Source organism: Patagioenas fasciata, chromosome 9 (assembly GCF_037038585.1).
Source record: "Patagioenas fasciata isolate bPatFas1 chromosome 9, bPatFas1.hap1, whole genome shotgun sequence".
In the NCBI taxonomy this organism is placed as follows: Eukaryota; Metazoa; Chordata; class Aves; order Columbiformes; family Columbidae; genus Patagioenas; species Patagioenas fasciata.
The window spans coordinates 28,773,555-28,798,087 of record NC_092528.1 but is presented as its reverse complement, the minus strand read 5'-3'; the positions used below and the strand labels follow the sequence as shown (position 1 = coordinate 28,798,087).

The following is a 24,533-nucleotide window of genomic DNA, read 5'->3' as shown; positions in this document are numbered from 1 at the left end:
TGTATGAACAAACTCTCAGGAAGAGCACGCCCTATGCTAAACTGTATTATCTTATAATTGGCAATGTGAACATCACAGGGATGTCAGGTCAGGTATTTTATGGAAGCACGTACAGGTATTAAATTGTCTGAGTATTTGTTTAAAGCTAGCTTGTCAAAGGTTAGGCAAGGAGAGTGGGGTTATTGTGCTGCTTCTGCCTGAAGCAGGTCCTGGAAAATGAGAATGAATGAATTTTATTGTAACAACATCACTGCAGCATTCTGAGGCAAACAAATAACTCTTCAGGTAGATAACTTGAAGCATATATAATGACTCGAGGCAGTATGTCAGATCACTAATAGAGTACAATGAATCACTTGCTCAGGCAGTCCTGTGTTTGGACCAGCAACTCATTCCGCTTAATGTATTTATTCTGGATGTAACATGTATGTAATTCCTCTGTCTATAGCATTTGCCTCTTCCATTTCATCTTGTTTGACCATTTCTGTTGCAAATTAAAAGTGAGACCATTTTGTGCCTATGGGTCCTATGGCAGTAAATAGTGCCCAGCATTCCAGCTCCTCTGCTCTTCTCGGGAATCTTTCTGCAGAGCTGACAGCAGCTGTAGGAGAGCTTTGCACCCTGCAGCAACATGCAATGATCCAAATAAACAAATGATGTCTTCTCTAATTTATATACACTTTGAAGTGCGAAGTGTTAACGTCATTCTGATAATATGAAGAATTTTAGTTATGTTAGCTGAAAATCACATGGAAACTAAATTTTTAGAGCAGTGCAGAGTAAACATACATGATGCTACAATAGGAATAAATTTAAAGAAAAGTTTGTATACCCACACTTATTTTCAAAGTCTGGTTTTATTTGCGTTAAAGTCGTGGCGTGTGTGTGGGGGGAAATGTTGCTGCTTATTTTTCCTTAGAGGTAATTACTTGGGAAAAGTATCCCCCTCCCTGCTCCCTTCCGTATCTCCCCATGCCTTTTATAGCCAAGGCTTAGCACACTGCTCCAAACTTCATTATAGATCCAGTCTGCTCTTAAAAACTGTAACTGAACATGAATTTCCACACATGGTGAAGGTGCCACAGGTGTGCAGCTCTGATGAAGTTCCCTGCAAGAGCCATCACCTTATAAGCTCCTCGAGTCACTTTTCTGACCAGCAAATCTGGAGGAGGGAAGGAAATCCCAAATATTCCACCTGCTGCGTTATTGTGTTTGTTTAACAAATGGTTCTCACTTATGGTAAAGTGAGATTTCTGAAAGGCTGTGGGGTTTAAATTTTCCTGCAGAGAAGGATGGTTTTCTCTGTGGTTTACTGAAACTTTTGCATGCATCACTCCCATTTACTCTCACCACTCTAAGAGAGGTGAATGAGGTGAAATATCTATTTCTCTCCACTCTTTGAAGCTTTTTTTAGAGACAACGTTGTATTCCTTCTGAATGAATAACTAACTTCCAGGTCAAGTGGAGTGTAGATCTTTTTGTGCGTGTGCACAGATAAATCGTAGGATTGGATCCCCGCTTCCAAATAAGCCCCATGATGTTAAACCCTTCATGAGGCTGATTCAGTTCTTGCTAAGCTCAGTGGGAGTTCTGCCTGGGGGAAAAACTGAGAACCTTCACATTAACTTTGATTTCATTCAAGCTCATTTTTGGAAAAAACAGCTGATCCACCAGAACACTGTGAATACCACATCTGTGAACGCTAACGGCTGTTTCTACTGTATGTGATTATCACAAAACAGCTTTGAAAAATCTTAACAGTAGAGAGTATGAGCCCTTGATTCCTCTCACTGGAATTAGTGCAGTTTTTTTATGAGCAAGCAAAGAAAATAAACCATTAATTGCAGCTGCTCCTGATATCCTGAGCACCCTCCGGTCACTGACACGATGCCAAAGGGAAATGTTTGGACTTGGAAATCTGAGACTCAGCCTAACTCCTTACAAGCTGCTGTGTCAGTGGGGTGAGAGGAAGAAATAAATAACTTCTAGGAAAATTGGTGATTGCATATTTGACCAGCAGAAGCTCAATTTGGACAGAGCAAAATTAACTTAGACATGTCCTGTAGAACAACCTCTTCTGTGCAGCAGGGAAGAGATCTCAGTGCTGCAGAATCATCATCTCCTGGCTCATGTGGATACCCAGAAAGTTGCCAAATGTGACTGTTCAAGTCTTGTTCATAGAAACAAATGAGAGTCAGCAACAGCATTTTTGCTCATTCTGGTCCTTTGATATATTGGCCTGTGTCTCCTGCAGCAGAAAGGAGGTGACCAGGCTGGAGCGGAGTCTCCGCAGGCTGCACAGAGTGATGGAGAAAGGGGGATGAGGGAGCAGTTCCGACCAGGCGGCTAATTCGGGTGTTCTGAAAAATCCTCTGAAAGAAACTTATTTTATTTATTATTTTTTTTCCAAGTGATTATATAAGAAGTGCGATTTAGGTGACGTGAGTCTTCCTCGGGGTATTAGTCATAACACAGACACTGTCTTGAAACATCTCCAGTTGATACATCTGTACTTTTAACTTTCAAAAGGAATCGTTTGGCTGTGGTGGGACTTGTGAGGATGGCAGATCCACCCTGGCTTTGCTGAGTTTTTCTGATGTGAAATGTTTTGCAATCCTGTGTTATGTATTTCTCCTAATTGCTCAGTATTGGAAAACCTGTTCAGCGGGGACTTGTTTTTATCTCTCTGAAATGACAAATGCAAACTTAATTGAAAGGGAAATGATTTTTCAGATTTATAGATGTCTGAAGCTAACAGTCTGCATGAGTAACTTTAATTAAATTCACTTTCCTGCAGAGCTGCTCATTGTTTCAGTTTCTCAAATCTCTACACATGTTGCTCCTCCCAGCTTTTCAATTTGCTTGCAAGACATTATTTAAATGCTTGTCAGCTGCCTGAAAGAACCTAGAGGAGCAGGTACCGTTTTCAATGTTGCACAGGAGAGGAGAAGAAAAAAAAAGTGTCCTTTTCTATTTTTATTCTACTTTATATGGGCAAATCTAAAGTAACACCCAGGTATGTGAGTTGAGTGAGAAATCAAAAGAAATAACAGTCCTTTTATTTTTCTTCAATTCTCTTATCTTTGGCCTTTGGTTGTGCAACCAGGAGGCCACATGGTACTGATTAGGCTTTGAATACTGTTAAGTAAGTAATTAAGAGCATCTTGGGAGGATAATTCAGATACATCAGGTTAATGTGAGGGCTTAATATATGGGGAGTAGCAGGGTCAAAACCATTGGAAAAGAAATGTCATTTGGCTACTGAGAAATAGTTTAGCTGGAAAGAGAAAGGTGACTGATAAGGATGGCATCAAGTTTTCTATCAGGGCTTCACTTCATAAAGTGGAGAAAAAGATGGTTTGGGAATTGTGTAGACTGACAGTGTTTTGTGGAAAGGAAACGTGACCGGAGTTGTCTGGCTGTGACATTAGTGCAATGAAAAACAGTCAAACACAAGAAATTGTTTTATCAAAGAAGCAGCATGATCCCTATGGAGATTAAAAAAGGAGTTATGGTCTCCAAGCTACTGGAGATTAAGAGGCAGATACATGAAATTTGTTTGAAGAGAAAAACAGTTGTGTTCTTGCACAAAGGGTGCGCCTGGTACTTTCATTTCAGTCAGCAGAGACTCCTTTTTTGATCCGGGAAAAATGCAAGAATGAGGGGAAATTAAAGTTCTTAATGTGATTTCTTGTTGAGTCATTCTTAGAAAACTTGTAATGAGAACGTGGTAACAATGTGTATAAAGCAAGAGGCTGCCTCAGAAAGAGGTGGAGATCTTACCCTCACTTTAAAACATGAGACTAGGTCCAATTTTGGTGAAAATGTGTTATGTGGGAGGGCACACGTGGCTTGTCCCGAATCACAGTGTCACAGTATGTTTGGGATTGGAAGGGACCTCAGAAGATCACCCAGTCCAATCCCTCTGCCAGAGCACGAACGCCTAGGTGAGGTCACACAGGAACATGTCCAGGTGGGTTTTGAATGTCTCCAGGGAAGGAGACACCACAACCCCCCTGGGCAACCTGGTCCAGTGCTCTGCCACCCTCATTGAGAAGAAGTTTCTTCTCAAATTTAAGTGGAACCTTTTGTGTTCCAGCTTGATCCCATTACCCCTTGTCCTATCATTGGTTGCCACCGAGAAGAGCCTGGCTCCATCCTCGTGACACTCACCCTTTCTATATCTGTAAACATTAATGAGGTCACCCCTCAGTCTCCTCTTCTCCAAGCTAAAGAGACCCAGCTCCCTCAGCCTTTCTTCATAAGGGAGATGCTCCACTCCCTTCAGCATCTTTGTTGCCCTAGTGGACAGGTTGCCAGAGGAAATCCCGCTTGCTCAGTGCATGGAACTTCAAAATGGGCAGCTGGTAAAGCTGTGACTGTGCACTGGAGTTATGGCAAGGATTGTTCGCTTCTATTTAGTAAAAAGCAAATCATATATATATATATATATACAAAGCTTTATTTGAAATAAGGGATTTTTCCTGGTTAAATGCCTCTAAAATTTCTGTTTCATATGGTATGAAAATTTGAGTACAGATAACAATAAAACCCTGCATGGAGGTGATTATTACTAAAAACAACCAAACAAATAGAACAACAACAAAACCCCAAACAAACAAACAACAAAACCCAGAAACTTAGTTAAGTTCCTGACTGAGTCAAAGGACAGTTTGCACTGAAATGTTAATATGCGGACTATTTATCTAAGGAAGGACAAAGACATCAAACTGTGAAGATAAGCTCTGAATTATCATAAACCCCATTTCACATGAGAAACTGGTATTTTAATTCAAAAGGAAATATGCATAAGCCATCTGAGTTTGTAATTTGAATATAATACAATGAAACCTGTTAATAAGAGACTAGTGGGATTTTTTTCATCGCAACAGGTGGCTGGGTAATACAATCTTAACCAAGTAGCCCTTCAGAAATAACCACCTCATGAATTTTAAGAGGAAATTCAAATGTACATCAAGGATACAGACACAGGATCTTGGCTTGCATGGTGAAGAAATAAAGGTTTGTGCCAAAGGCCAAGGAAGTTTGTGAGGAAACTTGCATTGACTCGGGTTGATGGGTTAGGTTGGTATCAAGCAAAGCTACAAAATAGGTGCGGTTTTGGGTGATGGGTGTTTGCATCTTGATCAGTGAAAATAGATGTTTTTATTGCAGGATGATTTGCAGCTGGTAGAAAAATTCAGTGTTTTGTTGGTGGGGTGGTGGGAGTAATACTGAGTAACATCATGAAACTGTGTTTTAGTTACAGGAATTCACCATATGCTTTTATCTAAGATCTATCATACAAAGCTAAAGTGAAAGAGTAAACAACCCACTGCACAATGTGCGTAAACTTCATTTGGCTGAGAAACAGCTATTCTGATTCAATTGTGCACAAATATTTACTAACAACTTTGCTTGAGTTATAACTTTCTGACTGCATTTTATTTCAGTGAAATTCTTCCTAAATATGTGGCTGGCGTAAGAAACTCTGTCCCTTGATCTTCAATTCCTGGTGCATCTTACTGCATTTAATTAGGTGATTCATCCACAGGGTAATGCCCCAGTTGTCCTTGTTGAGATGCCCGTTAAACACATAGTGCAGCTGCTCCTTTTGATACTTTTGAAAATCATGATACCTTCTGATGCGGTGCATCAGATGGTCAAGGTTCGGGTAATCTCTTTTTAAGTGAGATATCCAGGTTGGAGAAAGAGGAAAGAACACTTTTCAAAAAATTTTTTAGCCACTTTTGCCAAATCTTGAATTGAAAATGAAGTTTTGAGTTTAAAACCAGGATCTATGTTCACCTTTGTCTTTCAAATAAGTTTCAAGCTTCTCTTTCTGATGTTTCAGTTTCTACTACATTGGTGAATACACTGGTGAAGCAGTTCTACTGTGTCTGATCTACAATCAAACAAACTCAGTGTGGGAGGTAATAAGCTTTTTTAAATTTCATTTTGCAATATATAGCAGTGCAGTTGGAGAAGATTAGTAAGTAATAGTAAGAAACAATCTGTGCTTTTAGCTGTTGGGCTAGGAATATTGAGTTTTGAAGAGACTCAATGGCTTTGGTGATGGTTTGAGGATGGTCAGTATGTTGAGGAAAGGTCACCAAGGTCCCAGAGCAAACTGTAGGAGAAAGTATCTGCTGCTTTCGTTTCTTTTAAGCTTCTGTTCAAGCCCAAGCCCTGCAGAGCCCATTCCTTCCCACAGAAGTCAATTGGGAAGTTTTCCAAGCTGCTTCGGATCATATCCAAGGTGGTTTTCCATGACTGATCTGTGGATTAGTTGCCACATCTGACCAGTTGAGCTGTACGTTGCACACTGAAAACATAACATTACATTCCAGGGCTGTGAGAGTTGCCAGTTAGTTTTAAATGGCCTGAACAATCCATTTGTGGAAGACTTTTCCAGATCCTGTTCTTCCCAATTTCAGTGTTGGTGCAGTGATTTTTCCAGTGTTGTTCAGTGTAATTCCAGTGTAATGGTTTTGCTAATGTGTCAGTATGCCTCAGTAACAAGCTACCTAACACATCTTGAAATAACATATTTTTTTTGGCATTACAGAGCACGTGGAATTATATACATTATTCAGTATGTCCCGTTATTCCCTATAGAGTATAAAAATATAAATGAATAAAACGTGGTTTACATGGACATACGGTTATGAATGAGATTAAGACTGTGTATACACACAGATTCGTCTTTTTCCTGCTGTGACTTTGTGTAATCTAAATGAATGAGATGCCCTTCCCCTTGCAGAACAAAGACAAAGTGGGTTAGAAAATGTGTATAATGTATAAGGTAATCTCTATAGATAAGAATGTGTATCCTATATCAATCACATCATTACAGAAGTCAGGAAAAAATTTGAGTGCTGTGAGATGGTTCAAACCACAGGCTGTCAGTTTTGTATCTTCTCAGCAGATGTGTGTTGGATGAAAAATAGATCCGCCACAAAATGAAGATATCACAACACAGAATCATAGAATCATAGAACGTATTTTATTGGTTTTTGGGCCAGAGAAACAGTGTGTGTGGAGAAGTGATCCAGCTCAACAAGAAGCACAGAAATCCATACTTTCCCTTTCCTCTCAAATTGTTTCTAAAGCCTCTTTGTTCCTCTTCTTATGCAACCTGACATTCAAATATTGACTTCTTTAATTCACTACAGGTTACCATAGTATATAATATTTTATTTTTAATGTCCGCAGGTGGCATCAAACCCCACAGATTTGCAGCTCAGGTTGGCTATATCCTATCAGCTGGCTATATCCTATCCTAGGTTGGCTATATCCTATCCTTTCTCTGCAAGTTTTGGGCTTTAATTTTGGGAAAATGCACCTGAATACCAGTAGCCTGGGCTTTGGTGTCACTGGCTGCTGCCAAAAGCTGCAGATATTTGCATGAACTGGGCAGCAAGACCAGCAGCTGAAGGACCTCAAAGCTGTATGGGCAGGGACATTGTTCTTTGAGCACTGGAATGTCTTGCTAAATATGTTTAAGTCTAACCCGTATTCTTCAGAAACAGGAAAATAAATGTAAATCTGAAGACAGGCTTGTAAACATGAGCAATAGGAAAAGAGATGCTGGGCATCTCGGGCAGTTCACAAAGGTGCAAACTGTTTTATTGATTTTAGCAGGGGGTCTGTTGGCTATAATTAAATAGCCACTGAATATAGAATATTTTGCCAAGGTGGCATAGAATTAAATCCTGAATCTGGGTGGGTGGGAGTAAGGCAGACTGAAATCTGAAGCCTAAATTGAATTTGAGCTTGAAGAAAGTCTAGGAAGGTCTATGTAGGCTGTTTGCACGAAAGGGAGGGTTTCAAAGGGATATTATGGCAGAAGCAGGTAAAAACTGAACTAAACGCTTGAGAAGCGATCCTGTAGTGCACAGGGTTCTGTAAATGATCTAATCACTGATAAAAAAACCCCCAAACCTCTCATTCCCAGTTGTGTATGATGAATTGTGTAACAGAAAAAAATCTTATAAGCTAGGAATAATTACCATATTCATATTTTGTTGTTTGATCATTTTTTTTTTTTGCAGAACTGTTTTATTAACAAATGTTGTGCTAGAAAATCTTTGTGGAGGAAATAATTGTCTAAAATCAAGTGTGAAAATCCATTGCCTGTAATGAAAGGGCTTAATTCTGAGCACATTGAATGAATGGTCAAACAGAGCGACTGAACTTTGCAGCTCTTCTGTAAAATGACACCACAGCCAAAAAAAATTGTGCAAACCACAGAGAAATCGAGAAATAGGTCATGGACAAATGATGTTTATTGGGAAAAAAAGCATGGGGGGCATTATGTACTAGAAAATAAGTAAATCGTTGCATTATTACTGGTAATTCTTCATGTTTTCAGTACACGAAAAAATCCTGAAGCTTTTCACTGGACTTTTCTTAAATTTCTGCGGATACAAACTATCGATACTTCAGTTGTGAATGGGGATTTGCTTTCCTCACCCAAACATTTAGGGTCATTTCACTTGAACTAAAACAGATGCAACTGATTAAAGTGTGACTCGCTGGCTGTGGGAAAGATCTTTATGGCTAGAAGGCTAAAGAATTTGCTCAGCTGCTGCGAGTTATTCGGTATTGCTCATGGCTCCTCCTCAAATCTGACACTTAAATAGATGTTGGTTTTCTAACAGTTCTGAGCTGAACTTGGATTTTATGGTCACTTTGGAAACAACAACCTTCTCTTTAAGGCCTCCAGGTCTGTCGTATAAAACACACGGTGGCAGTTGCAGCCACCCCCAGGAGGTCTGAAGCTTTCGAGGGGGGAGTTGATGGCTCTTTAGCACCTTTTGTGCCCCATTGTCCTCATCCTCGCAGACGCACCTTGGTTGGCACCAACAGTCACGAACCCCCGGGGCACAGAGACTCCTCGCACACCCGGCTGGGGGGCAGGAGGGTCAGGACCCCGGTTGATAGACGGGGCCCCCAAGTCAACAGATGGTTCCTCAAACAAGGAGGTGCCCAGACCCACAGAAGCTCCTGGCCCAGCTCGTCATGGCCACAGCCAGACCCTACCGGGCTACAAACGGGGTTCCCTCCAGAGCCCCCATGGAGGGGCCTGTGTGAGTGGGACCCCCCACAGACCAGGGATCGGCTGAGGAGACTTCCCGGGGCTGAGCCCCCCTGCCCATCGGTGAGTGATTATTTCTGTCGTTTCGTTTTAGTTCCAAATTCAAGTTGTTTTGAGCGTGTTGTTTACTCTGAAGTGTCTCCGCGACAAATACACACATGCCAATTCTGCTTTAAAGATTGTGGTTTCTAGCTCGAATGGACGCTAAATAGCTGATTGCTGGCTGCTGTGAAATAGAATATGTTGTTGGTTGATGCGTGCAGATTTGTAACCAAAATAAAAGAAAGCTTGATGAGTAACTTCATTTTCAGGAACAAAATGCACCTTTATTTGAGACTGAGCTTTAAAAAAATGTATATTCCCACCCCCTGTGTATCGTGTTGTGAGGGGACTCTCGGCTTTCCAGTTCTTTCCATTCACGTGGAGAAAACAGAAGGCTGGTCTGCCACAGGAAAAGGGCTTTGTTTCATTTTCTTTGTATATGTTTTTAACTCGAGCAACGAGTTTGTTTTTCTCCTGAAGTTTTGTATTTAAACTTCATAAGTGCTGCTTCGTAAGGATTCTTCACTCAATATCAAATTCCCTGTTTTATACACGACTTTCCCTTATCTCCTCTCCCCTGCTCGGGAGTGGATATCACGCGTTTTTTCTGTTATTCTGTACAAAGTTGACAGCTTTGTGGCGAAAGACCATGGGTATTTTTCTGATTTTAGTCGTTTTTATCACTCTTTGTCTAAAGATTATCCTATCGTTGTGCTGCTCTTTGTATTCCCAAACTTTGCGAGCTGGATTTCTGAGGTAGGGGGTTCAGAGTGTTTTATTTCCACTGTGTCATTGCGGAAAATTTCAGATGTTGGATAAAGAACAAGGTACATCCCCTCCCTTCCATCTGTTACATCTACCTAAAACGCCCTCTTAAAGAAAAACTATGGTAACTTCTGATATTGGTATCGATTTGTACCTCTTGGAGTTTTAAGTATCGTTTCTCAATCTCTGTCGGGTTTTCATAAACCCAGTGTATGCGGCAAATGTTTTATTTTGTACTGATTTCTGTGTGTAGATTAAGAACATCACTGTTCTTTACCGGGTGGCAGCAGTTTATGTGGACATACATGTTCTGGACTTTCTAGACAATAATAATGATAATAAATCCTATGAACAGATAGAACTTGCAAGCTGCTATTTGGATTAATTTGTGGAGCTTGTAAATAGTTTTCTGTAATAATTACACAGGCTGAAAATGATTAAAATTCATCATCAGCCGCTCCTTATAGTCAAACCTGTGCTGTTTTATGTGGTAGGAGGAATAATTTATTTTAAAAGCTTTCCTGACGAGATTAGCGACTGCTGTCTTTATTTTCTACCTTTCTGATGTATGTATTTCTACTCCCACTTCCACGTATTTGGAGTGTGATATTTTGTAGGGAGTGAAATCGGATATAAAAGTTGTGTTGTGCTAAGTCTGCTGAGCGGAGCTGCCTGGGAATTTGACGTGGTGTGCAATCGTAAACTCCTGGAGAAGTAAATCAAATAGCTGGACCTCGTTATTACACCTGAAATTGAGGCGTACTGTAAATAGCTTGGTGTGGGCACAGCTCTAATCCTGGGTTTTGTAGAGAAAGAGCTACTGCCCAATTAAAAATTGTTCTGTCACAAAACAGGAATGATAGCGATGTTATCAGTCAGCAACTTGAGAATAAATAAAAAGGACTATGCATATTACAAATCGATCTAATTCGTGAAGCTGCTGGTTGTCAGGCAATGTAGTGGCCCTGCACATGAATCTGTGGAGTGATGTTTTCCTGGCAGTTCTTGTTTTTTTAAAGTCAAAATTTGGACTAGAGATCAGCACCCAGCTTGAAAAAAAGGAAAATATCCTCCACTTTGTACTTCGTCTGTCTTGAACTCCAAAACATCAAAGAACCAAAAGGAGAGTGGGGGTGGGACCTGTGGGGAACTTGTATTATTAAATTTCATTTATTGAAATAGAAGTAGGTCTGTCCAAGTGGTTGCTTTGTACTTCTTGCCGTGTTATCTTTAAGGGCTGTACCAAGCAGTGCTTTCCTTTTCCACCCTGTCACCTTCATCCCTGGAATAAATCAGTGTCCTGACTGAAGGAGGATGCTGGAACGAGGGAAGGTGATTGACACGATTGCGATATCACAGATCCCTATGGCAGCGTTTACCGTCGCTTACAGAATTAGAAACAGTGACTCTATTTTTCATCTGGCTCATGATTACACGTCTCGTTCTTAAAGAACCAGGGGTCTGCTGTCAGTGATGTTGGATTTGATGTATAGCAGAGGTGCTCACTTTTTATTTCCTGGGGGTGGGCAAGGTCCCAATTCAAAATTCAGTCAAATTCTCCATTCTGGGGATGTGGGAACTTAGACACTGACCTATTAAAATAATTTAATAGTCTGTTTTCTGAGCAATGCAGGCTCAAACTTAACTTAGAACAAACTTACCGATTTGTCAGAGTGTGCAACATCTATTATTATCAGCCAGGCTTCACTCTCCTCAGTGTTAATTAGAAATACCCTCTTGTAGGTTTTCACGAGAATACCAAAGTAACTGTAATGAGAGTTGCTGCCATTCATCACTGTTCTAACTTCTCTGAGCAGCGAACAGGAGCAGAGCACAAAATTATCACTAACCAAGCAATGAGAAATGGCAAAGATGATTCACAGGTACTATGCCTGTGCTTGGAGATTAATTGAGTGAAAGGTGCTCTCTGTGCAGGCCGAGTTAATGAATATAACCAATCATTTTGGGAGAACGTGTAACACACATATATATCTTGATTACCTACCGCAAACTAGTTGTCTGTGTGCTGGGAGGCCAGGTAGATAACACAGTTTGTGCAGCGGACAATCTTGAGTTACTCATCTTTATGTTTTACAACATATTGTATATTTTTTGGTGGGTGGAGGTTTTGATTTTATGTTGTTCTTTTATTCCAGCATCCATCGCTACCTTTAGTAACCGTTAAAAATGCGTTTGATATTAAGAAGCAAAACCCCAAAATCTTCAGTGATGTTTATTGGCACGCAGTCCTTTGATATCAGTGTCAGCAGTGTGCGCTATTTTAACCTTCTAAAGTCAAGGATTACATTTGGTGGCAAACTGGAGTCTTTTTAGGACTCTTCTTTTTCCAGAGCCTGGCTTTTCTTCCCCTGTTTATAAGAAAGGTTTGTCATTTCCCTCAGATGAGTGTGGAGGCTTCTCAGTACTCACGGTAGAAGAGCTTTCTTCAAAGGATCATATGAAAAAGCCATTTTCACCGTGCTAGAAGGAGAAGAGTGAAAGAAACTACAAAGAAACCCACCCAGATAGCTTTTTAATATGTTGGTTCCATGCCACAGATGAAGTTTACACTAATTAGAAATCATCTGGAGGCACCGGAGCAGATTGAGTCTTCGGCTGGAAGTGCTTCCTGACAGGTGGTTTTCCACAAAGCAACATCACAATTACCTAACACGCTGTTTGATTTGTGTAACCTCTCATTACTACTCACATTATTTAATGAACTATGTGCATTCTGTCGCCTCCCTGCAGAACGCGATGCTCCCTTCCAAATCTGCAGCGCTCGTGCTCCAGGTTTAACCCTTCACTTCCAAAGGAAAGAAACGTCACCATTAACGAGGAGGTGAAAATTGAAATTGAAGTGCCCAAACATGTTAAATTAAAAAGATGCATGATACTTTGAAATCTTAACTGTGTAATCTGAGGGTTCGTTTTAGTAAACCAGGTAGGTTGATGGCATTTTATTTAGCCTTCAGTTATATTTCATTGCAAGCTTTTTTGTGAACTGTAGAAAGTAACTGATTACTTGAATGTCTAATACAAAAATCAATATTTCCTAACATTTTTTAAGAAGCCCAGCACAGATTTCATGGTTACTGTAACCATACACAATCAAAAAAGAGAAAGATAAGGGTTCTGCTGGTCACTAAGGAATTCCTTCCTTCATGTATCTCTGCAGGTTTTGTGTATAATACTCTCCGGGTTATGGACTCTCTGTGCATTTGCAGTCCTTGTCCAAGTCTTGCTGTTTTAGCCCCACGGGAGGTATTTCATAAACTGAATTTATGTGGAGTAACACAGCTGCAGAATGGTCTGTGACCCATGGAAATATTCTCTTTCATGTAGTTCAGGCTCTGATGTGATTACACTCCTCAGCAAACACATATATTGAAATTCTCCTAAGTGAACTTGGCTGTTTGCTGTTTATTATGGGAAAAACTCTTTGCGAAGCAAATGAAGGAAAAATCTAAATCCACAGGCATGCAGAGATGCGTATTTTATGCTGTTTACTTACCTCACACGCTTATATTAATCAGTCACTATTTCTATTTGGTTCCTGTTGCAAATAACTTACACCTTAAATCTTTCAGCCAAAAATTAGAATAATTCAAACAATTCCAGAATTATCATCTCCCTCATGACTACAAATGGTGCTCTATACAAAATAATACAGCAAGTTGTTTCTTTAAAAGCAGTTATTATCACCGAGTGGGTTTAACTAAACATGCGTATGTTTTACTTGTGCATTGTTATAAGAAAATCCTGGGTTATATTTTTTTACAGAACAGATTTGTTGCATCAGCTCACTGTGAAGAAATATGTTATAACAGATTCAGTGAAAAGGAAAGAAAACCCACCACCTCCCAAAATAATGTTAACTAAGTTTACAGTTTTATGCTATATAGCATAGAGGATAATTAGCAGGTGTCCAGGGCACGCTTAGGACTGAATACTGGTGATGGAGTAACTTGGAAATGTTTATTGTAAGGGAAGAATCAAGTGTAAATGAACAGGAGAGGCTGAGCATCAATTGCACATGGGAGAAAATAGGCCTGTGGAAACAAGAGGAAGCCCTGAAGAGTCGGTTGGCTGATGGGTCATTGCCAAGGGTAGGAAAGCACAGCGGTACCCAGGCACAATTGTGCTTTTCCCCAGCACAAACCTGGCCTCTCAGCCCCAGCGCTGATGGGTCCCCATTGGGAAGCTGCGCAGGAGAAGTGGTGAAACCCCGACGTCATGCAAATAGTAGTTTAGTAAAACATCATCATCCATCGCGCGTGTCATGCAGTGATGGTCCGTGGAAAACAAACGGCTTCCCCTTGTATTCCTCTCCAAAGAAATGTTCATGTTGCAAACTAGTTGGCTGCCTCTACGTAGTTGTTCTGGCTTCAGTGAAGTGTTTTGGGGCTCTGATCCAGGGAGGAATTTGGGAGACCAGGGAGGACCTGATTGAGACCCTGTGCTTGAAGCAAACCGCTGTGGCTGGGGAAGCCCAGTGCTGCAAGAAGCATGAAACCCATCTCATCTCTTCAGTGGAACAAACCCTGTGAGGAGGGAGAACACAGTTTGTCCTGGGTGATTTTTTCCAAGTCCTGGTGATTTTAGCCAGGGGAGGACTGTGCCAGAGCTCTTCTTGCAGCAGAAAGGGCCACGATGGTCCCCCTGGGCTGACTTTTCAGGTCGTGTTTTCACTCCAGGTCTGTGCTCTCCCAGCCCTTGCCCAGCCCGGGCTCAGGTTCACATTTTCCTCACCCATTTCACTGATCTTAACAAAATTGCCACTGCAATTTGTGAAGTCCAGCTACGAACAATCAAACTTGGAATATGAACAGGCTCGGACTGTCTCTGAACTATCACGGGGACATGTGCATTTTGAATCCCTGAATCTACAAAATGTGTGCGTCTATTTAGCAGTATCCTCTGAGCCACCCCTGTGAGTCAGTGACATTACTCATAGCACACACCAGCACATTTATAGACCTCTGACAATGTGGTGGGATGAGCAGCTTCTCAGATATGAGCTATAACGTATATTGAGAAATAAGACTGTGACAACTGAAATTATTTTCCAAATCTAAGTCACTTACATTCCTCAAGTAAAAAGATATTTTATAGCAGTAAATTCATTAAATAGCCTTTTTAATGTGTAGTTCTTCCAATCAGAGATGCATATATCTGAGTTTCTCACGAAACAGTCTATTTTAAGGCAACAGATGCTCAAAGGTGCATTGATACAGAGCTTATCCTCTCAATCAGTCTTTCCTCTGTGTGTTGCAGCGGAGCTGAATGAATTCATGGAAAGCTACTTGCTGCCAGTATTTCTTTTCTCTGACAGGTTGTATTGTGGAGGAAATTGCTCTCTGATTTTTTGCCCTCTTTACCAGCTGCTCTTCTCACTGAAGAACTGCTGCCTGTGAAGTGCAAAGACCAGCGCAAGATCAGGTTCAAGTGCAGCGCTGTTGTTAATCAGGCTCAGTTAATTTGTGTCTTGCATGGAGCCTAATCTGCTGCCTATTGAAGTCCTTTAGAAAAATTCGCTTTGACCCAGGCAGGGTCTGTAAAAACTCAACTCTGGGTTTCATAACTAAAGCAATTTCCAAAATCCACGGTAGACGCAAAAACTATGGAATTACACAGCTGGCAAATCTGCTTGCCTTTGCTTCCACAAAACAAATGGATAATTTTCAGGAATGGTGGGTTTTAAATGCTGTCACTTTGAAATCACAGTATCACAGTATCACAGTATGTTTGGGATTGGAAGGGACCTCAAAAGATCATCTAGTCCAATCCCCCTGCTGGAGCAGGAACGCCTAGGTGAGGTCGCACAGGAATGTGTCCAGGCGGGCTTTGAATGTCTCCAGGGAAGGAGACTCCACAACCTCCCTGGGCAGCCTGTTCCAGTGCTCTGTTACCCTCACTGAGAAGAAGTTCTTTCTCAAATTTAAGTGGAACCTCTTGTGTTCCAGCTTGATCCCATTACTCCTTGTCCTATCATTGTTTGCCACTGAGAAGAGCCTGACTCCATCCTCGTGGCACTCACCCTTTATATATTTATAAACATTAATAAGGTCACCCCTCAGTCTCCTTTTCTCCAAACTAAAGAGCCCCAGCTCCCTCAGCCTTTCCTCACACGGGAGATGCTCCACTCCCTTCAGCATCTTTGTTGCCCTACGCTGGACCCTCTCCAGCAGTTCCCTGTCCTTCTTGAACTGAGTGGCCCAGAACTGGACACAATATTCCAGATGGGGTCTCACCAGGGCGGAGTAGAGGGGAAGGAGGACCTCTCTCGATCTACTGACCCACCCCCCTTGTAATACACCCAAGGATGCCATTGGCCTTGCACTACACTCTCAACTGGTTAGAGTGTGTTTTATTAAAAAAAATCATAAAAAGGTGAGGCTTTCTTATGCCAACAGGAATATAGCTGTTCTGGTCAGGGAGAAAAACGACATTGGAAAAATGAAAGGAATAAGCATAAGGGTGGGGAGTTTTCCTTTATACCTTTTTACTCATTCATAGTGTTGAGAGCTTTGTGTTTGGAGGCAGGTGAGGGGGTGGGAAGGCACCTGTGGGCTGGCGATGTTGTACACGGGTGGAAACGTCGTGAGCACAGGATGCTCAGCGGCTGGGCTACCGCAGTACCTGCAGAAATCAGAGCCTGCCCTGCTGAGCCAGGCTGGGGCCTGAGATCTTTGGAAAGAATTGCCAGAAGAAAATGTGAACTTGTAGTCTGCAGATGTCACGTAGCATGTGGTACTAAGGTAAACTGTCAAAGCCATAATGAAAAACAAACAAAACCATCACAAAACAAAAACAAATGAAACAAAACACAGACAAAAAAAAATCCAGACAACACCTCACTAAAGGAAAAAATCAAAGCAGCAAAAACACCGAAAAAAAAAAACCCCAAAACACTTCAGAAAACCCAGCCTGTGATGTACTGGGAAGGTATAAGTAATCCTATGCATTCATAGAATCTTTTCAGTCAGAAGAGACCCTTAGGATCATCAAGTCCAACCATAAATTAACCCAAGTCTAGCACTAAACCATGTCCCTAAGAACCTTGTCTAAACACACCCTCCCAAAATGTTGCTATTCCTGTAGGTTATTGCTGGTCTATTACACAAAGCTTTGAAACAGAAGAAGATACTGAGAAATGCCCAACACCTCATACAGGCTTTCAATACTACCTGATAAATATAGCAGGGAGTTAGTGCCAGCAAATGTCTGTGCAAAGCACATTTTGAACCCATAGTTTATCTCTGCAAACTGGTCGTGTCTCCTAATATGTCACCCTCCTTCCCTTAATGTGGCATTTAAGTCACGAGCTCATTGGAGAAGCTTCTCAGCTGCAAGAGTATAGAGGGACCTGACAACAAATACTCCTAAAACAAGCTGCTTTAGTAAATATATATATATTTTTCTCATTACTCATTCAAGAACCTTTGTAATCAGGTGGATGAGTAGTGACTGAGAAAATGCACTTTTTGGCCTATGTGGCTGTATGTGCTGTATCAACCTCTTCAAATTCGCATTTTTACACATTCCCGTTGGAGGAATAATTATGTCCCACACTGTTCCCAATGACAAGACTGTCTCTCATTTAAGATTCCCATTTTTTTCTGCTTCGATAAGAAATGCGCAAGTATGTCTATGCCTTTATTGTTAGGCAAATAGTTTGGTTGGTCTGTACACTTGTGAGAGCTGAGAAGCTCTTGTTCTTTTCACACTCAATAATTAACCAGGAAGCTAATTTTAAATGAAGCACCAAACTCTGTACTTATGGTTAGCTTCACCCTTTGACTATTTAAATGAAAACCAGCAAAAACCCACAAACCACTTTTTTTCAGTGGGAATAATTTAGCAATACTTCGTTATTAAAGAATATGTTTGTGAAAACAGGTGTATTCTATGTAATCCAGTGTGCTCCTGCAATACCATTTTGGGGTTTGTATCTTCTTTGAGGCTTGGTAGGAAAAGTATTTTGGTGAAAACATGATTCAATCCCAAGTTTCATGATTCTATATTATAAAATCGTGGAATGCATGGACAATTTAGGAAAATCTTGATTTAGCTGCCGTACCAGTATAGAATGCTATTTCAGAAGAAGTTTTTAAGAGGAAAATAAAAGTGGTGTATTACTAAGTTCTTGCAGAAATAGCTTTCATAGAGTTTTCACGCAGATGCCAAAAGCGTGAAGTCAGAAAGTGACTTCAGAAAAACAGGTTTTATTCAATTTGTCTACATCCACCATCTGAGACACTGAGGAAGGAAGTCAGAGCTGGTATTTAGAGCTTTAGTTAAGAGATTGCCCTTGTCAGAAACTCCCACCTTTAGCCCAGAAGTGAATACAATCGGGACGTAAAGGTGTTGCAGCTGTCATGACGGACAGCATGACGGATGTCATCCAGGCTCCAGCATCAGGGAAATGTGTGACAAGCAAAGGTTTATAGCAATGAGAATCTTTTTCCTCCAGGTTGATGGGGACAAAAAAATAATCTGAATTTCAGACGCTATAAGAATTATTGGACTCTTAGAATGTAGTCCTCAAAGGCAAAGTTAGTAATGAAGGCATCTGCAAACAAGAAATCTCAAGGGAAAGATTGAGAGAACTGGGGCTGTTCAGCCTGGAGAAGAGAATCTGAGAGGGGACCTTATCAACACTTATAAGTATCTCAGAAATGGGTGTCAAGAGGATGGACCAGACTCTTTTCAGTGGTGTCCAATGACAGAATAAGGGGCCATGGACACAGCCTGAAGCACAGGAGGTTCCACCTGAACATGAGGAGAAACTTCTTTCCTTTGAGGTGCCAGAGCCCTGGACCAGGCTGCCCAGAGAGGTTGTGGAGTCTCCTTCTCTGGAGACATTCAAACCCGTCTGGACATGACCCTGTGTGATCTGCTCTGGTGACTCTGCATTAGCAAGTGAGTTGGATTAGATGATCTCCAGAGGTCCCTTCCAGTCCCAACCAGTCTGTGATTCTGGGAAAACAGTTTACCAGCTGGGTGCAAAAGGAAGAGAAAGGACCAACACCTGTAGAAAGAGCAGTTTGGAGCACACGGGTCCCTGTAGATGACCCAGCACAGTTTGTGTAAATCTTCGTTGTGGATCACGACATCCCTTTGCTGCATGCCTGCCAGCTGACAGACACCTCAATGATGGAGGGTCAATGATTCCCCATGACTCTTTAATGTGATGAGAGCTGAGAAACCAGCTGCGTATCCAGCTCAGGAAAAATTACTTTAGATTATTCAATTGCTGTATATAATAAAAATTTAGTACATACTTCGTGCTGGAGAGCATGAGAAGTGCTGCTCAGTATTTAGTATAGACCACTTCGCTGTTTTCATAGAAATTGATAAAATACTCTAATTCATGAAGCATTTTCTTGGCAGAAGTAGAATAAGAGGGCATGAAGAGGAACTGTAGTTATGGACTGGTTTTCTATTTTTAATTTTCTCTTTTTTTTTTTTTATTTAAATCTTTGTGATATACTTCAAAACAGCTTTGGAGCACCTGCTTTCATAATCTGGCCCATAATAAACGGTGATGTTCGATTCTCCTGCTCCTGGATAGGAACATTCTGCTGAAGTAGCAAGTGATCTTGCAGGAGATTGTTACGTGGTGGTAATCTTTACAAGCTGTTAATGTGCCACAGCTAAAAACACTGGAATGTAGGGCAGTTTAGTCTACCATACACAGAAATACATGGTCCTAAAGACTATATATTCATGACAAGAGATTTATTTGATTTCCACTCTCTCCAATACTGCATTTTTCTGTTTTGGGGGGTAGATTATAGCAGTTTATCCATTAATTTATCCATTATCTTATCCTGGAGCTGAGTTACTATAAGAGTTAATACACTCATGTGACAACAAGGAGATTTGATAGTTTTCCAGTGAAGGCTCAAGATAACATTGTAGCATCTCAGGTACCAACCCAATTTGCAGGTCCAGTAGCTGTGCCAGTACGAGCCAGATGTCAGGGACAACTCAGACTTTACAGTGTAGTTAAGCTCCACTTAACTATGAAAGTTTCATGCTGCCAGAACTGTAATTGTCACTGATTTAGATGCCTGTGAATCAATGGGAATCCCCCAACTAGATGGAGTGGAGGAATGGACCTTCTCATTAAAAATCAATGGCAAAATTGTAACTTGTATTAGGAGCTCTCTGGAGCAAATGTGGGTATTAACACATTTTTGGGGATATATTAGATATTTCCAATAGTTTAAAGATATTATTTCTCGGAGTTTATGCCTTTGATGTTTCGAGTTTTATATACTTCAGTTCTTCAGCCACAATCTGTTTCTTTTACGCTGAAATTTATGTATTTGTGTTTGATGGGATTTTTTTTTTCCTTAATGATTTCTAAAATTCTATATAGTCTTTGATGTTTCACAACAACTTGCATCTCAAGTTTGATAATGAGCTTGGTAATGGCTCATCAGTTACAACTTGGCATACTAGAGGAGAAAATTAGTAAATCTTGCGTGGTTGACACCTTGAGAAAATTAATGTTTAACAAGCTTAGCTTCTTAGCCCCTGATGTCATGATTTGCAGGCTCACTTCATAGTTGTAACCACACATATCTTAATAAAAATAAAAATAAACAGGGACTATATAGAATGTAGTGCAGATGCTGAATCAGATTTACTTGTGTAATCTAGATAGAAGGGCAAGATTTACTCACTTGCAAACCATGAGGTGCCATATGCTTTTAGGGCTTTGCTGTTCAGGAAAAAGCTTGGCCAACAGTTTCTGATACAGGTACTCATGGGACTGACATTATGGATTTACTCTTGGTGAGATGAAAACAATGTTAAAGTAAGTGGGCATGCAATGGCTACTGTGCTAGAATATTTCTGTATGTCTTATTGAGGAAAAAAAACCCCAGGTATTATATTTTAGTATGATGAACTAAACATTTTGTTTTTCTCACTGAATGACAATATTAGAGGCTTGGTGTGAGCATCTTCTGTAGACATTAAGTTGTTTTATTTGTTACCTACAAGTTAGAAAACAAGACAGTGGTGCATCATGGAGTAGAAAGTAATTATTTCCAGTGTATGCACATGCAGTGTAGATTTAAAGGACAGAATTGCTTTGCACACTTAAGTTTCTGAAGAACATCTCTATTATTGCCTTGGATTGTCTGACACCCACCACCAGTTTCCTTTCCTGAAGAGTTCCTTGCAGCTGAATTGTTATTGATTAGTAAAAGTGAAGCTTCTTATTTTGAAAAGCAAAGGGAGAGAAGCAGGGGGGAAAAGAGATGATTAATTTTCAGGAACTTCTCCCTACAGAAAAAGGCATTTTTCCTTTAAAACCTTGCTTTGGGCCATGAGGTACTCAAAAATTGGCCGAGCTCATTAATAGTTTGCTATGTCTCTCTTGCTTTGCAATGCTTATTTTAAAATAACTTAATACATTAAAATGTTAATTTGTGGGTGTAGATTGTCACCCACATCGTGGTGACTGAAGCAGGTAGTGTGGGCAGTGGTGTGAATGGAGAGGGTGCTTTTGCATAGATCCAACAGGCCATGCAAGTAGGATTTAAAAAATACCCTTGGGAAGACATTGCCTTGCTCATGACCTCAAGTGCAGCTCCTACCATCTCCAGTTGGCTCCTAAATGAGGCACTGGGACCAGAGGAGAGGTTTCCAAAGCAGGGTCATGGGTTTTTGTTTGTCTGTCTGTTTCGTTTTTGGGGTTTTTTGCTTGTTTTGCATTTTCTCTAAAAAAAAAGTTCTGGAGGTTCTCCTTCAAGACAAATTCTCTTTTAAGGCTGGTGTGGTCTGAGAATTATGACTGGAAGCTGAATCTGTGTTAGTGTGATGCAGTTTCTCTGTTCACTGTTTGATATTTGAACTCGTGTTCCTTCCCAAGGTCATATTTTTATATTGCTTAATATTTGAGAAAAAAACAAGTTCAGAGGAAGGCAATGGAGCATCTGTGCTTCATGAATATCATGGTAGGATGTCTAAGATACTGTAGCACCACCTGCTAAACTTTTATTTTTGCTTTCTTCTTCAATTAACAAAGTATAGCTGGGTGGATACATTGCTCTCTGGGGTCATTTGTATGATACAGTTGCAGAGAAGTGGAGTTAGAGTTCCATAATTCATGTGAATGATCTTTGACAGGAATTAATATTTATCAATGAAAGATAACTTTAGAGAGCTCACTGTCTTCATCCCTTGCACAGATCTGGGTGAGGAGAGTTTTGCCTGGTTGACTCATTCTAAAATTGTTTGAGATCTGTAGATTCAGCCCATAATCTTACTACGGGGAAATATTACTGTTAATATCCAAAGCCTATTAAAAAGGGATTTCACATCTTCGGAATTTATTATCAACTCTCAAAGATGTGAAACCCCTTTTTGATAGGTTCTGGACTGCCAAGACTTAGTCTCTCTCTCTCAGGAAATAATATTGTTGATGTTGTTTAAAGGTTGTGAAATAAATTTTTTGTCATTTACATGACAATTGTTTCAAATTAGTGTCAACAGGTTGTTTAAAGAGGCTTCTTGTGTTGTTTTTCTTTTTGTTTCAGTGAACAGATTTTTCTGTAACCACAATTTCATAAGCACTTTGGGGAGATCTCCTTTTTCCTTAAGAATAACTTTTTCCCTCTACCAGTCCCACGAGAGTTCAATGGTGTTGACACCCTGTTTTCCTTACTGTGTCTTCATAATAAATTCTGTAATACCACTAATGCACTTAGAAATACACTAAATGTACTTATTATAGCAACTGCAACCACGATTCATACAGTTTCAGTAATTAGCCATGCTAATTACAGTTGGGACGTAGGATGGGAGATTGTGTGCTACATTAAAACCAGAGAAATTAAAACAGAGCCATTTTATGGAACTGTTATGTTCTTTTGGGGACTGCAGATCTTAGTGAAGCATTAGCTAATTAAAACCACCAGGATAGCTCCTGAATAAACCATTAAAGCTAAAGGTTACTTTCACACTTGAGTGGTATATGCCAAAACATTTTTTCCCCTATTTGTAGCCTTTGTGGAATATAGATTTAAAACCACCGTGTGCAAAAATTTTTCAGTATTATAATGACACACACCTCTGCTGGTTAAGGGAAGAAAATACCTTCTACAGCTCTGCTCAGCCTTCCTGAATCCTGGATACAGAGTCACTTATTCCCTATTACTGGATTAGTCCTTTCCTCTGCAACAGGAGGCAAGTAAAGCGATTCAGGTCTTTGCAGAGGAATCTAAAGCTACAGTGGCATTTACTCTTAGGAGAGGACACACTGTGTACAAGACATGGTGTTCAACAGCTCATTGCAGAACACGAAGAAGCCAATACATCAGTGGGGGACTCTGTATTTCTAATAGCCATGATTGAAAAGCACCAGATTTAGGAGATAAAGTGCATATGCAACAGGTTTTTTCACTGGCATAATGCAGGTTTTAAAAAGCAAACAAAACCTCACATGCAGAACAAAAGCAAAATAAGCAAACAAACCCAAACAAAACAAAACAAAAAAATCCAACCAACCAAACAAAAGCCCCAAACTAAACCAAAAACAACAACAGGAAAACAGGTCTGATGCTTTACACTTACAGTCTGACATTATGTTTTTTTTTCCTACATAAGCAATAGGCAGTAATCAAATCTCACCTTGAAAATTTGAGTTTGCTTCTATTTGAGGGGTACAAGTGATTACGTGTTCAAAGGTTTGCGGAAATCTTATCAAAACCTGACGCTGGCGTGGTTTAGACCTCTGCAAAATGAACGTCGGTCAACTGCTGTTTTATTTGAAGAAGTTCCACGACTTTATTGTTCATATTGTGGAAAAATCATCTGTTCCTACAATCTGGATCCTAAAAATACTCCTGCCTGTTTTCAATGATAATTCTTCTGTTCTTGATTTAAATTTGGCTGGGGAATAAATTTCCACCTAAGCACAATGTGGCTGAGTAAGGAGGAGGGGCAGAGTGGAGCTTGTGCAGAGTGGGCAGTTATTTAGTTGCCAAACCGTCTTCACATCGTAAAGATTTCTCCACCTTTTTCCAAAGGACAAGCATATCTTTAAGAAATGTAGAAGAGACCTTGCATTTGGAAAGGAAAGGTAACAATTAAAAGCATGAAGAAGAGGTGTAATGCAGCAAAAGAGATCAGAAGTATCTGGAGATTCATGTTAAAGCAGCAAAGATTGTGTGTTACCAAAAATACTGTTTTGAAAATTCCTCTTGCATAATTTCAGTGAACACGTTACAGATTTATTTATATTTTAAAAAAACAGTATCATTAGAAGCCGTAGAGATGTTATTGCCACGTTGCCAAACATTCTTTTGTTTAATTAGCCTTAATACTTCCGAATGTCCTTTCCAGCGATGTTAATGTTGTTAGGTGTCACATTGCCGACTTCTTCTATCTCAGGACAAGCCACCTCACATGCAGAAGTTGCAGTTTGTGATTAATCAGCTTTGCAGCTTTTCAGGGTTTCAACGTGGAAGGTTTGGTTTTCTCTGACAATAATTATTTTCTGTTGGAAAACTGGCAAAAGATCAAACTTGTTCTTTTGATGTTGTATGGGAAGTTAATAGAGGTAGAAAAAGCAGTTGGAGTCATCTCACAAGATACTTTCTTG

At 40.3% G+C, this 24,533-nt stretch overlaps 1 long non-coding RNA gene across 1 annotated transcript in view; it reads left to right on the top strand.

Moving 5' to 3' along the window:
- Window positions 1–9,033: 9,033 nt before the first annotated feature.
- Window positions 9,034–24,533, top strand: part of LOC139828607 (uncharacterized) — a 138,248-nt gene continuing 122,748 nt past the window's right edge. Inside the window, exon 1 of the long non-coding RNA XR_011740412.1 lies at window positions 9,034–9,163. This is a non-coding gene — a long non-coding RNA (uncharacterized lncRNA). The remainder of the gene's footprint in view (window positions 9,164–24,533) is intronic.